This window comes from Chiloscyllium plagiosum, unplaced genomic scaffold (assembly GCF_037043375.1).
Source record: "Chiloscyllium plagiosum isolate Xiang-an unplaced genomic scaffold, Cpla_swu_hap1 HiC_scaffold_16, whole genome shotgun sequence".
NCBI lineage: Eukaryota > Metazoa > Chordata > Chondrichthyes > Orectolobiformes > Hemiscylliidae > Chiloscyllium > Chiloscyllium plagiosum.
This window is the reverse complement of record NW_028270154.1, coordinates 24,001,130-24,022,990: the sequence shown is the minus strand read 5'-3', so window position 1 is coordinate 24,022,990 and position 21,861 is coordinate 24,001,130. Positions and strand designations below refer to the sequence as shown.

Here is a 21,861-nt window from a genome sequence, read left to right as displayed (position 1 = left end):
TCAGAAGTTTATAAGGCTGAAGGTGGTCATAAGGATGGGACACAATGAGGCAATGGAAATACGTTGACATGAAGAAAAGCTTTTTTTAAAGAAGCTGCAACGAATGCTGATATATCTTGACAAATTGGCAACGGAAGATTGGGACTTTGCGTCAGGTGGACTCTGGGCACCAAAGATTTGGATAGACTGAGATTTATTGAGGTTGGAGGATAGGAGACCATCCAGTAGAGCACTGGAATCATTCAGTCTCCCCGGTAACAAAAACAGGATCATGGCTGAGGTGAACAAAGGTACGGAGACAGAAAGTGGTGTTTTCATGACGAACAGAAAATGAGATCAAGAGCTCAGCTCTGGGTCAGATAGGATGCAGAGTTTCATGCCTGAAGTGCTGAGAATATTTTTTGTTTTTATTTCAATCTTAGTGCCTTGGTTTTAGTTTCTATTCTACTAAAACTGAACCTAAGATTCAAATTAGCTTTAATAACCCTTCTTTCTGAACACTTCTGTCTCCCCACTGTATTACGTCACATAAAAACCTCACTCTTTTAAGTGTATTTGTTTTCATTTTTTCAAATGAATGACTTTACATGGCTCTACATCACACCAACTCTACTGTCTATCTAAAATAAAGAACTGCAGAGACTGAAGATCTGAAACAGAAACAGAAATTGTTGGAGAAATTCAGGAAATCTGACAGTATCTGCAGAATTGATGTTTCAAGTCCAGTCATCATTCTTCAGCACTGGTTGTGTGTCCACCATCTATCTGCTCATGCTATGTCGATCATCCTATATGGAGCATAGATCATCTTCATATATGGTAAGAACGTTCAAGCCAAAAGTCCTGTGGAAGTTCATGCACCACTCATTTCCATCTCAAGAAATTTCATTTTGATGCCTAACATTTGCATTTTCCTTTCTAAAAAGGTATCTATCCTTGTGATCATTTGTCCCTTCATACTGTCTGCTATTTTCCAGTAAATAAAAGCCTTTGCTTTTATAAATTAGGGCATTGAGCACAAGACAAAAATATTTTGTTATATTATTAGTTGGCTATAGTTAAGAGAATATCTCCAATTGTGTATACCTTGCCCGAAAAAGTTCACTGCTCCTCTCAGCCAGAGACCTGTGTTTGAATCCAATATATTCTCCCCATGTCTGCATGGTTTTCCATTGGGTATTCAGGGTTCTTCCCACGGTCCAAAGATGTCCACATTAGACAGATTGGCCGTTCTACATTGCCCGGCAGTGTCCAGGGATGTGCATGTTAGGTGGATTAGCAAGTGTAAATGCAGGGATAGGGTTTGGGTGCGATACTGTTCGGAGGGTCAGTGCAGACTCGATGGGCCGAATAGCCTTTTTCCGCATTGTAGGGATTCTATGATTCGATAATGTGGGACATATCAGTAAAAATCATTTAGTGCCTAGCATAATAAACATCCAGCATAACTTTATCTTCACCAAAAGAAGACATTACAAGAGTTTAACACAGTGGGCTGAATATTTCTGCAGGTGTCGGGAGTTGATGCTGTGACCAAATGGAGCCTCTGGACTCACACTTGTCAACAGTGAAATCAGCAGAAAGACGTTCCTAAATATTGCAGTTATTTAGAGATTTCGGAGCTCGCTGTCCAGTTAAAGAATGGGTGGACTCTTGATGTTGCCTGTCCACTCAAAGGGGCAGTATATATAGCCCCACTGGAAGAGGCAGGCACAGCTGATACAAACAGGAAATGGAGATTAAACCTCAAGGCAGTCACAAAGCAGTCAGTTTAAAAAGGAAGATTGAGATGAACAGGAGCTGACAGACTCCTCGTGTCCCAACAGAAACCTCACACATTAAATGATCAAGTCTGTTGCTGCTCAGTGGGCAGCTGATCCAGATCTTTTCTCTATGGGAAACTTTCCTGGCAGTAGGAGATGCATTGGAGAAATCCCACCATGACAGCTAGTGAAGACTGAATTAATAATTTGATTTTAATTAATTTAGAGGTGGTCTCAGTCATGGTGGCAATGGAACGAAGAATGATTACCCTAAGTTTGTGAGAAGATTTGTAGCTCGGGTGCTCGTTGTTGTGGTTCTGTTTGCCGAGCTGGCAATTTGTGTTGCAGATGTTTCGTCCCCTGACTAGGTGACATCCTCAGTGCTTGGGAGCCTCCTGTGAAGCGCTTCTGTGATCTTTCCTCCGGCCACTACAAATGTCGGAGGAAAGATCACAGAAGCGCTTCACAGGAGGCGCCCAAGCACTGAGGATGTCACCTAGACAAGGGACGAAACGTCTGCAACACAAATTCCCAGCTCGGCGAACAGAACCACAACAATGATTACTTAAGCTACCTTATCCCCAGCCTCAACCCCTTCCTATTTATCTCTCAACTCCCTTTTCCCAACATTCCTGATGAAGGGCTTATGCCCGAAACATCGATTCTCCTGCTCCTCGGATGCTGCCTGACCTGCTGTGCTTTTCCAACACCACACTTTTCAACTCTGACCTCCAGCATCTGCAGTCCTCACTTTCTCCTAAAGTCTAATCTAGTTCACTACTGTCCCTTATGGAAGAAAATCAGCCATCTTTACCTGATCTGGCCTACACTCAAATACGGATCCATAGCAATATGGTTGACTCCTAAATCTCCTCAAATTGCTCAGCAAGCTAGTTCTTCCAAAGATCAATTAAAGATTGTCAAAAAATGCTGGTCTTGCTCAAAATGCTTTGCCCACACCCAATGAAATAATAGTTTTCAAAAAAGACATCCTGACTTAGCTCCTATTTCCGTGACCCCCCCTTCTTCCATGACTGCCATCCACAAGGTAGGAAATGTCTAGCCAGTTGAATGTTATTGTACAGAATGGCCTACTAGAAATAGAGATGTTAGTAAAATTAAGAATGATTACAAAAAGAGAAGTGGACAAATATTTGAAAATGAACAAAAAAGAATACAAGGATGGCACAAAGAATGAGATCAAGTCAAGATCTCTTTCAGAAAGCCAATAGTGGCATAACTGATCAGATGCTTCAAAAGTCTGATTCTGTGATGTCCTATGTATGGTGTCATAGTTGTGATCAGAGGGTTGTATGGGTCTTTAGTCCACATTGGAAGGTTACATCTTTAGTCATGTCATCAGCTTTTCTTTGAGCAGTTTGAAGGGCAGATGAAGTGACGGGCCTAAAGCAGTGAGAGACAGCTGTGTAGATCTATGCCTTCACCCTATAACCGTTCCAACCTTGCATCTCACTAGGATTTCTTAAAACACAAAACAAGCTTGCTGCAATTCCATGTATCTGCCAAATCGACAGCAATTAAATAAAATAGCTGGAAGATTTTTCATTTCCAACAATTAAATGACTGTAGCCTAGAAATAACAGTGGGTAATATTAACAGAAACGTGTGATGCATTCTAATGACTTTCATTTAGGAACTGTTTTAACATAGGGACTTTATAGGTTTGTTTGTAACAGTAGCTGAAAGAATCAAATGGAAGCATTCATCCACTAAAATGGCCAGCTGTGATTTCTAGGCTTACATTATTACCTGTTTTGCCTTACCCCATTCCCCAAAAAGAGATGGGGTGGAGTGACTTAAAGTTACATGACTCACTGTAAATGTTTTGAAAGGATTAAGAACCATGTGGATGATAGAATCTGTAACAGCCAAACATTTTTGTGATTGTTTTTAATTCTTGAATTCTCAATAGGTGTCTTCGGAGCTACTGACTTCTTGTCTCTTTAGAGAGTAAAATATTTAATTGTATACTGACAGTGAAAAGAAAATCCATTCATTGCATTTTGACTTCAGGAGCCTTCACTCACTGATTCAGAAGGCAACCACTTTAAACATATGGGTTTTTCCATAGTGCCAATCTAACAATATTAAATACATTCTCAGTGATTAACGCACAAAGCAAGATAAGAGGTTCTGCAGAGAATACCAAAAAAACTACAGAGTGACATATACATAAGTAAATAGGCAAGAAAGTAACAGAAGGAGTATGATGTGGGGAAATGTGAAATGATCCACTATGGTAGGAGGATTTTAAAGCATCAGTCATTGTCTTTAAAATGTGAAACACTGGAAAACATTGGGATATAGATGGTTTTCAACAATCTTGCACAAAAAAATTGCAATCAGTTCACATGCAGGTAGGGCAAAAATTTGGGAATACAAATTGTATGTTAGCCTTTATTACCAAGGTTTGCAGTATAAGAGGAACAAAATGACTGGATTTTACACATCTGTCAGTTGGTTTGAAGACAAGAAATGCATAAAATCTAGCAGCTGGTGTTTGTAGCCCAATCTGTCCAAAATTAAATGGAATTGGAGAGGTTCTGAACAGCCCATCTAGTCTTAAGCCTACTGAGGCCTCTAACGAGTAAATGGTCAATTAATGGCTGCTTAAGGGCTTCATTCTACTACTGCTGTGTTAACCTGTAGTGTGGAAAACCTCACAAGTTGGACAAGGGAAGGATGGGGTCGGGAGGGTGTTGTTAAAGTGGATCTCCTTTGTGGACCCTGGGCCAATTAGAGGCATCCCACCATGAAATTATCCACACTTTTCATCCTCACCCCTTGCACTTTGAAGGCAGACCCACACAGCCTCACAGACATCCCCAACCACAGACTTGTTTGGGTTCTTTGGCATGATGGGACTGTCTGTAGTTCCAACAGTTACCAACATTCCCTTCTCCCAGCAGCTTTCTCAGGTGGGATTTCCTCCAAAGATAGTAGTAGAAGTCTTGCCTTACTGCACTTAACCATTTAAAAAAACATTATTCGATGCAGTCATCACTGGCTGGGCCAATATTTGTTGACCATCCCTAATTGCCCTTGAGAAGGTGATGGCAAGCGGCCTTCTTGAACCTCTGCAGTTTTTGTGATGTACAGAAAGCATTTGGTATGTTTGCCTTCATTGCTTAAACCTTTGAGTCGAGGAGTTGGGACGTCATGTAGAGCTGGTACAGAATGTTGGTGGGGCCTCTTCTGGAGTACTGTGTCCAGTTCTCATCGCCCTGTTACAGGAAGGAAATTACTAAGCCGAAGAGGGTTCAAAAAAGATTCAGCAGTATGTTGCTGGGAATGGAGGGGTTACAGAAAGAGGCTGGATAGGCTGGAACATTTTTTCACTGGAGTGTACGAGGTTGAGGGGTGAGATATAGAGGTTCATAAAATTATGAGTGGTATAGATAAGGTAGGTGCTTTTTTCCCTCAATGAGGAATTTCATGACTGGGAGACATATTTTTAAGGTGAGAGGAAAAATATTTTAAAAAGACATGAGGGGCAACTTTTGTTTTTACACAGGACGTGGTTCATGTATGGAATAAACTTCCAAAGGAAATGATGAATGTGGGTACAGTTACAACATTTAAAAAAACATTTGGATAATACATGAATAAGAAATAATTGGAGGATTATCGGCCAAGCACAGGCAGGTGGGATGAGTTTGGGATTCTGGTCAGTGCGGACTGGTTGGACCAAAGAGCCTATTTCTGTGCTGTAGGACTCTATGTATATACAACAATGAATTTTGGTTAGGAAAGAGGTTTAAGAACTTTAAACTATTGAACTAACAATGGTCTAGTTCCAAGTCAGGAATGGGTTTGGAGTAAAATTGTAGGTGGCCGTGTTCACAGTGTTAAATTGTAATGGAGCAGGCATCAGGATTGTGGAGTGACACATAACCCTCCTCATCATACCCCCCAGGCCCCCAAACCACTCTGCCACCACCCACATCCACTGACCCTTGGCCGGTGTATTAGAGTATATCTTATCAAATTCAGTGCAATGTCTTACTGCAATTATATTTGTCTTTAGTGATTTCCTAGGGCATTGCATTTCATCTTTTGTCTCTTTACCCAAGGAAGGATACTCTTCCCTTCCAAAGGTTGTGAGGAATGCTTTGTTAGATTGACCTTTGGAATGAGAGGGTTGTCCTGTGAGGGGAGATTGAGTAGATCTGTCCTGTACTGTCTGGAATTTAGAAGAATGAGAGTGATCAGATTGATCTTGATGTGTATGAAATTATTTAAGAGTTTATCAGCTGAAAAGCTGTTTAACCTGGTTGGGGTGTCTAGTACTAGGATCCATTGTCTCTTGATTAAGGAAGGTAATCTAACAATGAGATGAGGATTGTGAATTCTTTATTCCCAGAGTACTGTAGATATTCAGGTGTTCAGCTGTTGAATATATTTAAGGCTGAGATTAGTAGATTTTTGGATGCAAAGGAAATCCAAAGATATGGGTGTAGAGCTGAAAGTGGAATTGAGGTAGAATATCCGTCAAGATCTTATGGAATTGTGGCGCTAATTTGAGGAGCTGAATGCTACTCAAGTTTCTTAGGTTCATATGATTAGGGAAGTTATTCTAATGGCTCAGACACCACTCCTCATACCACCATGCTCCCCTCCACCCCCAATAAACAGACAATAAGACATCACACAGACAGCTTTAATCGTATCTAAGTTAACTAGAAAACCAATGCAACCTAAATCAAGTCGACCAACTCTTCATTCACTCCATTCCTCTGGCACCAAACTTTGCAAATTATGGACTGTCAATTGACTGCAGCATAAAGTAACCTCTGGCTTCCCTGGAAAAAATAAATGACAATGATCTTGCAGAAGGACATGAAGAGCCATTTTATCCTCCTTTGTTCACTCAAGCTGTCGTTTATTGATTATTTTATTTTGATGTAACCTTAACCTAACAAAAACATTTGACAAGAAGAATGGTAAAATAAGTAAAATGCCATAATTATATACAATGATGAAGAAACATTCTACATTGTCTCACTTGAGACACTGCAACAAAGTTTCCTCACGCTGAATTATTTTAACATAAATGGCTGCTACTCAGCCGCAATTGTAACCTCAAGCCTTTCCCTCACCTTCCCCACCTCAAAATCAGATATTTGGTGGAAAAGAAACACCTCAGAAGAAGCAAAACATTCGACATTTTGATTATATTTGTGAAGTAAATTATACCTGTCTAGGACAGTAACATCTAATGTTACATGAAGACGGAGACAATTAATGGTAATTGTCCAAACAGCGTAAAACTCACATGTAATTTAAACTATACAATGTCTCTAATACTTTGCATGATGATGCTATTCATTTTGCAAAATCGCTCATAAAAAAAATCAATTGAAATGATTAAGTCAATTGGTGCTTGCTGTGAAATTGGTCCATGTCCATTACTGTTCTGGAAAATGATCAGAGATGAAATTTCAAACATTTGGAAGAGTTTCTTTTTATATAATGCACCTGAATTTTATCCTCAGTGTAAGAGATGTTAGTGTTGGAGAATAGAACACAATCAATTTTGAGCTGCCAGCTTCAACATGAAGTACTCACAGGTCAGTGTTACTGTGATTAGATCCAAAGTAGAGCTCCCTTAACTCTGCACAGCTTCAGACTTAGTAATCTTTCTACTTAAAATATGATGGGAAAGTTCAACTGTACTTATTCTAGAGCAAAGTGATCCTTAGAAAGCTGCTGTTGTACAGGTTGCTTCTGACTGTTCCAAGATCTGAATTTTGCATCAGATCTATCCAGCAAATTTATATTCAATTTTTACATCAAGATCAAGTTGCATTCAATATCAATATCAATGTTCCAAATCTCAATTTTTTGTTTTTAAAGCGTGGCTTTGAACAGGTCATTCACACATACTGGGCAAACTATGATCCAATTCTCCACTTGCTCTTGTATGAGAAATTTGTAGTCAAAAGCAAGCTGTCAGAGGTAGAAACTCAAGTACTTTTCACTTTTCCAGCCATGAAATGGTCATAGGTCAAGTAGAGTGCAGATTAAAACTTCCTCAATGTTGCCTCGTCAACAACTGAACCTTATACATTAAATTCAACTTCAGATGACTGCACATACTGTACCGGTGTTGATACTTCCCATTTATCACCAGCTATCCTTGCATGCCCTTTAATTGAAATTTCAGTTTTGTGTTTTTTATTGCCAAAATATGGATGCTACTGTTTAGTGGACTTGTGCCAGCAAGGAGCTGAGTTGAGAATATTCAAACTGATCTACTGTGAGAGGACAATATTGTCAAGGAGATGTATAATAACATATTGGTAACATTGCTCAGAATACTGTTCAAGTATATAGAAGGAACTGCAAAGGAAAGTCAGACATGTCACCTTTATTCCTTTTTCAAAACCAATAACTGTGTCGCGAGGATTCAGAAGGCAAAGTTGTTCTAGTCAATTGTTCAGAAAGAAATTTCAGTCACATAAAAAATAAGAAAAAGTTAATTGCTGACAAAGTTCTCATAAATGTTCTGTAATGGCCATGAGCGAGGCAAAAGATCCAACAAAAAAGACGTTGAATTCTAAGAGGTAGAAAAGCAATGCAGTCATGTCAATTAGTACCAGCTACATGCTGCAGCATTGCTCCAATGATTTTCAAAAGGGAATTAGATCTAAACTTGGAAAGGACATTTTGCAGGGCTATGAGAAAAAAACATGGCAGAGGGACGATTGGACAGCTTTTTCAAAAAGCTGGCAGAGATTTGATGGGCTGAATGATTTCCTTCTCTGCTGTCTCAAAATTGCTTCCAAGTAATTCACACAGATTAAATAGAATTGTACAATACAGAAGAGTCCCTTTGGACCATCAAGAGTGCCCCACCAAAACCACTTGCCAGCACTAGGCCCATAGGCCCATAGCCTTGAATGTTGTAAAATTTCAAGTGTTTGTGCACTTGCTCAAAGTACTTTGCAGTTCAGACACCATTGTTCTGTAAGTGAATATGGCACCCATTTCTTTCACACAAGGTCTCACAAACAGCAAATGCAATGACTGACCAATGCAATATGTTCTTGGGAAATGTCAGTTGAGATAAGAATGTTGGATAGGGCACTGAGAGGAGTCACATTCCTCTTTAAATAATATGACTGATAATTCAACATTCTTTTAGTACTGCACTTGAATATTGTTGCAAATTACGTGCTCAATTTCTGAAGTGAGGTTAACCTGCAACCCTTTGAACTAGATGCAACTACCAACTTAATAGCTAACTCACAATAAATCAGGAATGAAGTGAGGAACCTTTCTAGTAAGTATGGTTTGGCTAATTATTGGATAATTTTGTAGCACCATTGCTGGAGCTTTAGTACAAATGGTAGAACATGAACCATACAGCTCCTAGTTCACATATTATGCTGAAGTACTTCAGATGAAAAGAAGTTTTTTTTAAAAATCATGAGGTTTGTTTAAGAATTTCACTAAACAATTGTAATTACAGAATGACAGACTAACCTACCAGATTGGATTGCATAAGTACCCATTGCATGTCAGTGGGTAAGGATAAACAGCTTATTGAAAAGACCTGGCATTAGTCCCGTGATGCTGAAGCCTATTTAGACACTAGAACTGCTTTTCACATCTGTTCAGCAAAGCCAGATCAAATAGTTCATTGCAATAACTATCTTGTCCTCTTGTTTGTTTTCATTTTAAATACTGCATTAGGATTGAACATGATATTAACTCCCAGCACAAATGAAACAAAAAAGGTAGACAAAATTAAATTTGGTTACTGCAAAAATCGTTCCATTAAATCTGACAAACAAGTTTCACAAAGCAGATTTGTCAAAGCAGGAATCAATTGTCAGAATGGAAAAAAAAGATCTCTTATTAGTTCAGCCAAAATGCCTCTTGCTTTCATCCTTTCCAAGCAGATACGACTGATTGATTTTTTGGGGTGTTTCCGGCAAAAACCTCAGTGGGATTTTCATAAATCCAGAAACAAAATCCGCTGTTACTTTTGTGCAAACTCATATTCAAGTTATGAAATTATTTCACTCAGCTAAGCTTTATTTAATATAAATTCATTTTTCCTGATTACAACGCTCTTACACCAGTTAAACAGGGAGCATTATTGCACAGCCGTGCTATCCTGAAGTGTTAACTGAGTAGTACATGCCACAGAAAGGGAGGGAAGAAAAAGAACTCAACTTGGTTGACTCCACATTGACCTCCTTTCTCGTTCAAAATCAACTTGGGATAGGATGAGATGGAGAGTTTGGGTAGTTAAGTGTTTGGCATCACTGCCCTTCAGGTCATCTGTAATCATTTATCTTGAGTTACTGTATTTTTCTTGCAGCCCAAGCTGGGAAGTAGTTATATGTGTAAAAATGTGCATTGCAGTGGAGACATTATTAAATATTAATTAGTGGTCAGTCAACATTTGAAAACTGATGTGATTATGATTGCAGACGTTGGAAGATTGCTAAGTTATACAAAATTCTCCCAAATCAAATGTTGTGCTCTAGTGTGTTCCCAAATTGCAGCCTGTTTTTAATCAATGTTTTAACATCTGAAAATACAGACTTTTTTTAAAATTCTATTCATAGTCTGCCAATTTTCATCTGAAGTTTTTTTTTGTGTCTTTCATGGGATGTTGAGTCACTAGTAAGGCCAATATTTGTTGTCCATCCCTAAATGCCCTTAAGAAAGTAGTGACGAGCTGCCCTCTTGAACTGCTGCACTCCACGTGGTCTGGAAGGAAGTTCCAGAATTTTGAATCAGCAACAAGTTACATGTAACATTTTTTGTACTAATTCACTAAATTTGAAATACAGGATTGATTAAAAAACAAAACTGGTAAATTTGCAACATCATGTCGATGCTTATCTGAGCAAGCAAATCCTCAACTGAAGTAAAATACAAATCGGCATTAAGTCTGGACATCAAATTGAAGATCAAGACCAGAGTGTCTATGGATGTATACTGTACATCCAAAAGACATGTGGACATATGTGCATATGGACATCCAAAAGACATCACAGATTATTAAGTGAAAGTTGCAAAGTCATTTATGATATTGGTGGTAATTGTTTGGGAGTTAGGAGACAAAAAAAATCCAATTGACAGCAAGTGATAGTGACCCGTGCAAGCGCTTCAACATTTCACTAGATATATGACTTGGATTAAAGAATCGAGCATGAATTCAGGTTGAAGATTATACTAAATTAGTAAGTATAGGAAATTGTGTAAATCAGAGTAGGAAGTTAGAGATGATCAGACAAAGTAAATGTGAAAAAATACAATAATGCAATACAAACAGGGTCCAAACTGCATAATGTAAATAGAGTTAGGGAGGAAATGTAAGCAAACCACAGTTACATAATATATTCAAAATGGCGGTTGGGCAATGTTGACTCTATCTCAAAAGGGCTAGATTACAAAAGTAAAAAATTACCTTAATTAAAGAACTTTAGTTAAACTCAATGTGGAGTACTGCTTTCAGTTTTGGTCAGCAAACCTGAAGAAAGATCTCTGTACCTGACACGGAGTTCAACCCTGATCAACTAAATGGATTCATTCATAAGGCAATGTTGCATAAACTTGTTTGTATTCCCTTCACCTAGAAGACTGAGGGGGTATTAATTAAAATGCTTAAGATGACAAAAGAATCAGATAACCAAAATTCAGAGAAATTAGTTTTTTTTAAAGGAACTGCAAAGTAAAGTCAGACATGTCACCTTTATTCCTTTTTCAAAACCAATAACTGTGTCGCGAGGATTCAGAAGGCAATGTTGTTCTAGTCAATTGTTCAGAAAGAAATTTCAGTCACATAAAAAATAAGAAAAAGTTACTTGCTGACAAAGTTCTCATAAATGTTCTGTAATGGCCATGAGCGAGGCAAAAGATCCAACAAAAAAGACGTTGAATTCTAAGAGGTAGAAAAGCAATGCAGTCATGTCAATTAGTACCAGCTACATGGAAACCTGGAAAAAGTCAAGAGTAATTCCAGTTGGGATTACAATCAAGAGGCATCTTATACACTGAGGATATTGAGGAATTCTCTTCCTCAATGATGCCAAGTCAATTGAAATTTGAAAAAGACTAAGGTTGACATATTTATGTTGGGCAAGGATATAAAAAGACAGAAAATGGAGGGGACAGATCAGACATAGTGGAACAGAATTGTAGCACAAGCTTGAGGAGCTAAATGATCAAATCAGAGTTACATTTATTTCAACAGCATTAAAATTAGATAATTTATATAAACAGATGGACATTCTGCTCTGTCAAATTCAACCTCCATATTTTCTCTGTATAGTCTCCAACCTGTTGACTTGCCTATTGTTCTTCACACTTGGCAAATGGTTTCAATAAAACATTATATAAGTCAAAGACATTTGATATATTTTTGATCAGCTATTACTTCGTTGCTGCTGACCACTCACCTTGTGTTTATCCTGGTGCACAGTTTGGGTTTGGGTGATTTTGGGCAGGCCATAAATACTCAGTGGATTTTTAGGGCTTGCACAACACAGATTTATTTATCCAATTTTCTTGTATGGGAAAAGCAATCTTTTCATTGTTGGCTGACATTTGCTGCTGCATTTTTCAATAAGTCAATGGCACATAATAACAGGAAAATGAATGGCCATTATCTTTGTAGCTTCCTCTAGTCTTATAAACATCTGTGATTTTCCAATTCAGACTTTGTGATTCCCTAATTTCTTTTGCTCCTCCAGTGGCAGAAATGTCGTCAGTTATCAGCTCCAAATTCTAAAAAATAAAGAATACTGTCGCAAAATGATAATGTTATTGGACTTGTGATCTGGAGACATAAGATCATATTCCACCCGAGGAGCTGGGGAATTTAAATTCAGTTGCCGAAATAAATGTTACAACCTGATCTCAGTCGAGGCTCCCTAAACTACCATTATTCCAGGTGTGTGCTACCCTAAATTGTCAATTCCCAGCTGAGGAGGGGTGAGCTCCTGACCCTTCCTTTTAACCCCTCCCCTTAATTAGTCAGAGCAAGGTTAATTTACAAAGGTTCTCTCCTTTATGGATACTTTTCTGCTGGACCAAATGCATGAAAGTTTTAAAAAGGGGTTAATTTCATTGGGCTTATGTTAACAAAAGAGTGAAGTTATCAGTGGGAGAATAACAACACCCACAAACATGATACATGGGTAAGTGGGATGTCGATAGTCGAGTAGTCAATTTTGAGATCCTTGGCTGTTCACATTGATTGGCATTCTTTTTCCTTGTTTCTTTTTGATGGTAGTTATCAGAGAGCACTCAGTGAGCAAATCCTTCTTATGTCCTGTTTCCATTTAACAGACTTCTGGTTAGCTGGCTTCTTGCACTCAGGGACAGTCTTTTAGCTACAAAACAGGGATGACTATTGTGTGCTTCTTTAATTGTGACCTCCACTATACAGTATTACTCAAACCCAGGCTAGTGCACTCAAGCACTTCAGCTCACTAACTTACTTTCCACTAGCACACACAGATTAGATTACTTTACAGTGTGGAAACAGGCCCTTCGGCCCAACAAGTCCACACCGACCCGCCGAAGCGCAAACCACCCATACCCCTACATTTACCCCTTACCTAACACTACGGACAATTTAACATGGCCAATTCACCTAACCTGCACATCTTTGGACTGTGGGAGGAAACCGGAGCACCCGGAGGAAACCCACGCAGACACGGGGAGAATGTGCAAACTCCACACAGTCAGTCGCCTGAGGCGGGAATTGAACCCGGGTCTCTGGCGCTGTGAGGCAGCAGTGCTAACCACTGTGCCACCGTGCCGCCCAATAGAATAGAACAGAATAGAATCAAGTACGATCATTACATTATGGAAACAGGCCATTCAGCCCAATAAGACCACACCGACTCTCTGAAGAGTAATCCACCTTGTTCCTTTCCCCTACCTTATATTTACCCTTGAACAATGCACCTCACCTGCACATCCCTGAACACTATGGACAACTTAACATAGCCAATTTACCTAATCTGCACATGTTTGGATTGTGGGAGGAAATAGGAGCAAGCCGGAGGAAACCCGCGCAGACATGGGGAGAATGTGCAAACTCCACACAGACAGTCACCCGAGGTTGGAATTGAACCCAGGTCCCCGATGCTGTGAGCCAGCAGTGTGAACCACTGAACTACTATGCCATGCTAACAAAAGTTAATTTAGCTTTTAACCCTTGTTTTTTTGTATTCCTGAATGGACCCGACAGAAACACATCTTTCTCCCATCAGGTTCACAATCTGAGACAATTCCAAAAATATTACAGTTCAGTTTGTAAAGCATTTCTCATTTTAAAGTCCATTCCTTTGAAGTTTCCTCACACCTCAGCAGGTGTAACATTCCAGAGTCTCTCTCTCTTTGTCTTTCTTTTTTCAGGCAGTTGGTGAATTAACATTAACAATCATCTTTTTGATGCTATTCTCTTTTTCACTTTGGGATTGAACTTTTGCGTTCATCCTTCATGATGATAGCCACTTAAATATTCAAATAAGGGTTTCTTGCTGCAATGATTAACATTTTGGCAATAGTGAGCAGGCCATCATATCAACCTTGGTGGACTTCCAGTGGGCTTAAAGAAGGTGGGGTCCAGGTTCCTGTAGATACATTTAATCCATTTTTCAGACATATTATAACAAATCTCTATAAAGCAGGTGGGATTTTCTTTGGATCATGGAGGGATACCTGGAGGTAACAACGCTACCAGCTCACACCAACTCCTCATAAGGGTTTGTATGACTGGCCCTGCTATTGCTCTCCTCAACTGATTGGGAGATCTCTATTCTTCCAATGTGTCCTCTTCATCCCAGTGCAGTTCCAACTGTAGCCTCTATACTCAGTGGCATTGCTGAGCTGTCAGTCCTCTGAATGGTTGGGACCTGTTAGCAGTAGGCAGCTTTTTTTAATAGATGTTACCACATACCAGAAGTGGCTTGCCTTCTGCAGTCTGCCAAAGGGCATCACTTCCCACTTTTGGGCTTATCCATGTGACTCCCACTGCTAAATCCAGATCCTATGTCAGAAATGATTGCCACGTTACTACCATATTGCCACAGTCTGCTGTCTCTCCTCTGCTTGATCTGTATCAGCTCGACCATAGCAAAGTGATTAAACTGCCCTCTAAACTGGACACTCAAATTACCAAAATGTTATGACAAATTTTAATCAACATTTATTTTCATTATTCTTCTTATGATTTTCTACCTCGTCTGGTGTCAATACCTTTCTGATTACAGTCCTGTGAAATACTTTGCGATAAGCTATTGCAGTAAAGGGGATACATAAACATTAGCTATTGGTGAAAATCATATTCTATCACAGTAAGATATTATGACATCTGTGTCTTTTTTTATTAACTTATATAATTTCTTATCCGTCGTTGGTTGTACAGGGAGTCCTAAATTATAAAATTTATTCTTTTCCATGTACTTCCTAGAAAGGATTTATATGTGAGTGTGGATCTCCGGAATAAAAAATTATTCATTATTGAGTCATGTCTTCACTGTAACAAAGGCAGGAAGTCAAGTTCTTTTGCATCATTCACAGCAATTCTAACAGCTACATCTTCCTTATTTACAGATGCAGTGAAGATAACCGCTTTCCTCTGGTGTGAGACTGGTGTGCTGCTCCACAAAGTCAGGCACTCTACTCCAGGATCTTGCCAGCAACAGAGGGTTTGAAAAATACAGAAAGGCTGGATCGGGTGGGACTTTTTTGTCTACAGCGTTAGGACAAGTGACCTTAGAGAGATTTATAAAATCATGAGGTGCAGAGATAAGGTGAATGGCAGGTGTCTTTTCCCTAGGGTGGGGGATTTCAAGACTAGGGGTCACATTTTTCAGGTGAAAGGAGAAAGATTTCAAAAGACTTGAGGGGGAACTTTTTTTTAAAGTGGCTTGTGTGTTGAATGAACCTTCAGAGCAAGTGATTGATGTGTGTACACTTACGTTTAACAGACATTTGGATAAGCACATCAATAAGAAATGTTTGTATGGATATAGACTGTGTGCAGGTGGGACTAGTTTAATTTGGGATTACAGTAGATAGGGAGTGATTGGGCTGAAGTGTTTGTATTCATGCTATGACTGATGCCAGGTGTTTATCTGTAGGCTACGCAGAGTCAAATAGGAAGCTAATCAAACAAGCTAATTTCTCCAGGATCACAACCAAAATCATCTTCAATGTCCTGGACACTGCATCCAAATGTCCCCAAGAAATTGGCTTCTAAAGCAAATCCTCTTTTTGCAGCTGAAGGGTGGAAGCTGATCTCAAAGAGAACAGAGAAAATGTTCAAAGAGTCTCTGAAGGCTTCCTTGAATGATGGCAAATTGACATCAGCACAATGAGAGAACTTGCTGCAAACTGTGCCATGTGGCAGTACATCATTCAACAAACCACACACCCACAGTCAGAAAGTAACCGCCATCATCTTTGCAGTGGAGTAGCAATGAGAGCAGAAAGAGTGGGAACATAACCCTGACTCGAGGACCTCCTCCCCCTGCCCCGTCACCACCTCACTTCCTCCAGATAACTCTTGTCCGATGTGCTCAAAGGCCTAAGGCTTCAGGATTGGCCAGCTAGGTCACAAGAATCATGGGGCCTTACAGAAATCACCTTTTTTTGAAGAGACAGAAATGACAATGATAAATGACAGACAGTACTGTATGAGCACCATCTCAGAAAACCTGCTTCCTGAATCTCCTTTCCTCCCTGATCTTGCACATAGTATCCAACCATCTTTGATCGCATGAGAAGAACTGGCAGTGTTCCGTTTCCTTAGACTATTGCACTGCCAAACATAGTTTTCTGAAATAGATACTTAATTGAGAATGAGTTGATTCAGAAACTGGAGCAAAAATCTTTCGTTGGTTCAGATACATCTTGTCTGCAAAAATCAATGATATTGCACGATTGCATTTGTTATTTTGAAAACGATGCAAGAGTATGTCATACTAGTTGTCTTCCTCTTCTACTGTGTCATACACATGTAGGACAATAATTTATATTTCAATTGTTATAAAATGCTCCATGCTTGATGGCTAACTGTGAGGTATAATGTGGGAAGCCCTTTACATCCTTGTATCTTGAGCCAAAAGTATGGAAGTGAATAATGTACATTCATTCTGAATCTTGAAGCCAAATACATACTCAGCCTATAACCTGATATGGTGAATTACTCAAAGCATTTGCTTTGTATCTGAAATTGCAATGAGATTGAGGCATAGTGGACAGCATTATCTCAACACAGCAAGGGAAAAAAATTGCATACACAGTCTGTGTCCCTTAAGTGCAGTGTGTGCCATGCAGCATTTGCCTTGTGTCCTGGAGACAGAATAAGGCGAACAGAGTGTTTATATGCCCTGTACCCTTAAGGTTTTGATATGATCAGCTGGACACTGACACTTGAAATCAGATGCTCCTGTCACCCTGAGGAAGAGCTCAGTGAGAGATGTACTAAGCAATCCATTGTACTCCTGGGACATTCCATTTATTTACAGCAATAATACTGGTAATTAATGTGGCTACATTACCCCCAAATTCTCAGCTACATGATGAAAGAATGCAAGAAGTGCAGAGAAAGGAAAACAGCTGGTAATACAGCAAAATTAAGAGAGATTATATAGAAGGTGGGAATTATCTCACAGCATGTTTTGGACTGTTTTTAAAACTGCGAAATACACAGCTCCATAATGAATATTTATATCAAGTAATCGCCAACCCTTATTCATTGTCTTTGTTCTATTTTTCTCAGCCTGTCTTTGGTTATTTGTGTCAGATATGTAATGCTTTTTCCTGTTATGTTGGATGGTCTGACAAAATATCAAGAAATCCTCTCTGTGGATTTTCCTGCTGTTTTGAAGGACAATATTCTAACTGACTTGTGCAGCAAATATGATGTCTAGCTTTGCTCACTTTAACTGAAAGAGGATAACCATGATAAAGCAGCTCGAGCCTCATAAAGGAAGAAAGATTTCTTTTCTCCCTATTCTGCTGTTCTTGCTTGGTCCAAGCAATTCTGTTGCTGCTGTCACATAGAAATTCAAGAGTACTCTTTCAAAGCTAAAACCAATCTCCTACCTTTTTCACCCAACCTTTGCCAATTGAATGAATTCGACTGTCTGTCGCTAACAGAACATAATAAACTATGTCTGACCTTCAACATGCTTAGAAATTTATCTTAACTGATCACTGGGTCATCAAGACAATGTAATATTATTTAAGCACCAAAATCACATTACCCACGAATACAAAGCAGAAGCATCCCATCTTGATGTAACTTTTATGTCACCTAATCAGTGACAACTGATTAATTTAGTAAGGTGTTATTGTACATTATTTTTTAACTGCAAGTGACAAATAAAAATTTATTATGGTTGCAGCTGTTCTTAGGTTGCAACAATTCTTTCAGTTGCCAACTGAAAGTAAAGACACATTTCATTGAATTCACGTAATGAAAGATTCTAAATGCAATCAATGGGTTAACTATATAGACTCCGTGATCACAGAGAAGTGGGAGAAAGTCAGCAGTTCTCATTGTAGCTGTGGGGAGACAGAGAAAGAAGTCATACCAGACTGGAAATATTGCCTGTTTCTCTCCCCATATATTAGATTAGATTAGATAATTTATCCACAGTATGACTAACAGGTCCACACTGACCCTCTGAAGAGACCCACCCAGACCCAGTCTCCTACCCTATATTTACCCCTGACTGATGCATCTAACACTATGGGCAATTTAGCATGGCCAATTCACCTAACCTGCACATCTTTAGATTGTGGGATGAAACCGGAGTACCCAGAGGAAACCCACGCAAATACGGGAAGAATGTGCAAATTCCACACAGGCAGTTGCCCGAGGCGGGAATTGAACCCAGGTGCCTGGAGCGGTGGGGCAGCAGTGCTAACCACTGAGCCACTGTGCTGCTCAACATGATAAGTTTCTCCAGCATTTGTCTCAGATTTCCAGCATCCACAGTATTTTGCTTTTGTTCTATTCTAACCGACTGTTGGAACTAGTTCAAAGAGCTTAATAACCTACAGCTTTTCCCATGTTCCTGTATATGTGAGAAAATAACATGCACAAATTGGTATCCATTTTTCTTATGTCACAATCGTGGCACTTTAAAAGTATTTCATCAGCTGTAAGGCATTTGCAGACATTTTGAGATCACGGAAGATGTTATATGAATACAAGTACTTTTCTCATTCAAAGCAAATTGCATTTTCTCTCTTCAACTTCCATCATTCAGCCCCTCTCAGGTTTATGTTACATTTTCTCTTATAACTGACTCCCTGAGTTTTACTTCTTGCCAATTGATTGTATCATATGGTAAAGGTAAAATCTACACAGTCCTAGAGAACAATAGGATTCCTCTCTCATTAGTGAGAGAAAGATGACTGATGGTGGGTTAACTTGAGGGTCACCCACATCTCAGGCAAGGGAAAGAGATAAGAAGAGTCCTCCATGGTAACCTCAGCTAATGCAGGAATTGAACCCATGCTGTTGGCGTCACTCTGCATCACAAACCAGCTGTCCAGCCAACTGAGCTAATGAACCGCACCCTCTGATGGTATCACATTGAAGTTGAAATGGAACAATAACAATTCTATTCACTAATCAATAATGAATGAACTCAAATCATGGTTCATCCCATTTAAGACTGTGAGCAGTTGAATTTAAAATAAATCGGGAAGGTCCATTCAAGTTCCTGATCTGTCGGGGCCCCAATTAATGTCAGGATTCATCGAATAAGTTCTACACATTTAGACTGGGAACATCAAACAGTTTTTTAAATTAGCAAACCCTCCCAGTGTTGTTGGCTACACTGGAGGTGCATATTAGATCACATGGTGAATAAAGAGACATCTTTGATGTTCCGAGGATTGATCAATGATTTTAATGCATGTATGATCTGAACTTTCCTAGCTATTTTGATCAATATGTCTGTTCTATAATTGTCAGCTTGGTTCAATTCATCACATTCCTACAGCTGAATAGAAAGTTGTGAATTTCAGAATTGGAGGATAACCTAGATTGATAAGGCCATTCTGTGCTGAGGAGTTGCTGCATTATTGAAAGCATTATCTTTTGGATTAAATGTTAAATCACGGCCCTAGCTGCCTCTTTTGACCATCACAATTCAATGAGAGTTCCCATGGTCACTCCACAATCATTTGTTTCTTGATCAACGATCTCAAAAATAAATCAACTATTTATTAGTATCATATGTGCATTGGCTGCTGTATTTTCCCATAAAATCCAGAAATGACACTTAGAAAATAGTGCATTTGAATGCACTTTGGGACATCTTAAAAATGGGTCTGATTACAAACTTGTAAGCACAAATATTTCCATTCTCATTCCTCTGAACTTCATGTTCCATTTTGTATAAGTGCAATGGTGGAAAATAATACAGACCGGTCTCCACAGTCACTACCCTATGAAAATGCAGATGGTTTATGTTCAGGTACTGAAGACCCTCTTCAACTTGTAATGACCTTACCCAGCAGCCGGTCATATGGAAGCAGTTCTGCACTAACAATAGCAAAATAAACATCTTCAGTTGGGTAAAGATAAAAAGCTGGCTCTTCAAAGCACCTTATTTACCTGGTGCGCATTGCAACTTGTTCATAACAAAGTGGAGTGGATAAGTGGCAGAAATATAACAGGTCAATGTTGAACTTGCTGCATTTGAATCCAGTGGCCTGACGTTTGTTCTATCTGCACAATGAAACACACAAAAAAATGTGGGTTTACTTTTACTTTTAGAACGTGACTTTCTCAGTTTTATCTTTCCCTCAAGTTCCAGATATCATGCACTATTCACATTTGAGAGGATGAACAACTGGACGTACCAGATTTCCCTTACTGTCATTCTAAGCTACAAGGAGACACACGAAGATTGCATAGTAATGGTTTTCTTTCCAATATTCCATCCTTTTATATATTTAAGTGCTTAGTTTTCACTCAGTGCATCTCTGCAGTGTAATAACTGAGCATGGGTGGGTCCACTTTCTTCCATGGCACCAAATCCCACATACACTCACTTTCCCTGCCTTTTCCTAACCTCCTGCTAATTTGATGCATCAGACGAAAGGATGATGCAACAAAGCTCACTAATAAAAGGAGAAAGTGAGGACTGGAGATGCTGGAGATCAGAGTTGAGAATGTGGTGCTGAAAAAGCACATCACGTCCGGCAGCTTCCTGCTCTTCAGATGCTATCTGACCTGCTGTGCTTTTCCAGCACCATACTTTCATTTATACAGGGATTTCACCTTTGCGATATATGTGATCATTGTGAATAAAATGAGAATGACAAAATGTGAATGACAAATTGGAATTTTTCCTCCAATTTCTTTGGGAAGGTTGAAATTCAGGGGTTTGATTTTCCTGGAATTTATACAGTATAGCCATTCTCCTCTCTTTGGAGGTTGAGCCCACGCGTCAATTGCACATGGTGCAAGAAAAAAAAGACATTTTTGTTTTGTCTGCACTGTCCTGGGTTAATTGATCATATCAAGCAAAAGAGAAAAATGCAGGGGAAATAATAAATTCTAAAGGCTGTTTTACAGCACCAATATAAATATTGCAGATAGTAGATCCAATCTTGCAAAAATAGTATTAACGGCAATTATTAAGTTTCAATTACTGGACTAAGTGGTTTCTTGCCGCAAGTGACCTGATATTTCTTAAACCCACTCAGTAACCATTTTCCGCTGCCTTGAGGATTGTGTTTGCCAATCTAAGATAATCAGACATCAGATTATGCTGCACAAAACAAGAAATGTGTGTAATTGGTTGCAGACTATGTTGCCACACTAAATCTAGTGCGCTTAATATGGCACATTTCAGGCAACTTTGAAAATATTTTAGTTAACACAACTCCTGAAAAATTTCTTTCTGATTTCGAACTGCTAATATTGTCATAAATAGCCATTGGCAAACACCGTTGTGGTGATAAATTATTACAGCAAATAAGTATATGACCTGCAATATAGACAAATACTTGAGCATGCTAGAAGTATATCAGGTTGTTTCAATACACCATTCACACAGACAGTATA

The 21,861-nt window shown here is 39.1% G+C and overlaps 1 protein-coding gene across 16 annotated transcripts in view; it reads right to left on the bottom strand.

Annotated features, from left to right (window-relative positions):
- The window catches only part of LOC122556528 (teneurin-2-like), a 2,772,576-nt gene that overhangs the window by 1,082,478 nt on the left and 1,668,237 nt on the right, over positions 1-21,861 (bottom strand). For 2 of the 16 annotated variants that reach the window (XM_087995212.1, XM_087995216.1), the window contains one exon: positions 20,404-20,517. The exons of the other annotated variants lie outside the window; for them this stretch is intronic. The gene's annotated coding sequence lies outside the window, so the exon portion shown is untranslated. The remainder of the gene's footprint in view (positions 1-20,403; positions 20,518-21,861) is intronic. 16 annotated transcript variants of the gene reach the window in all.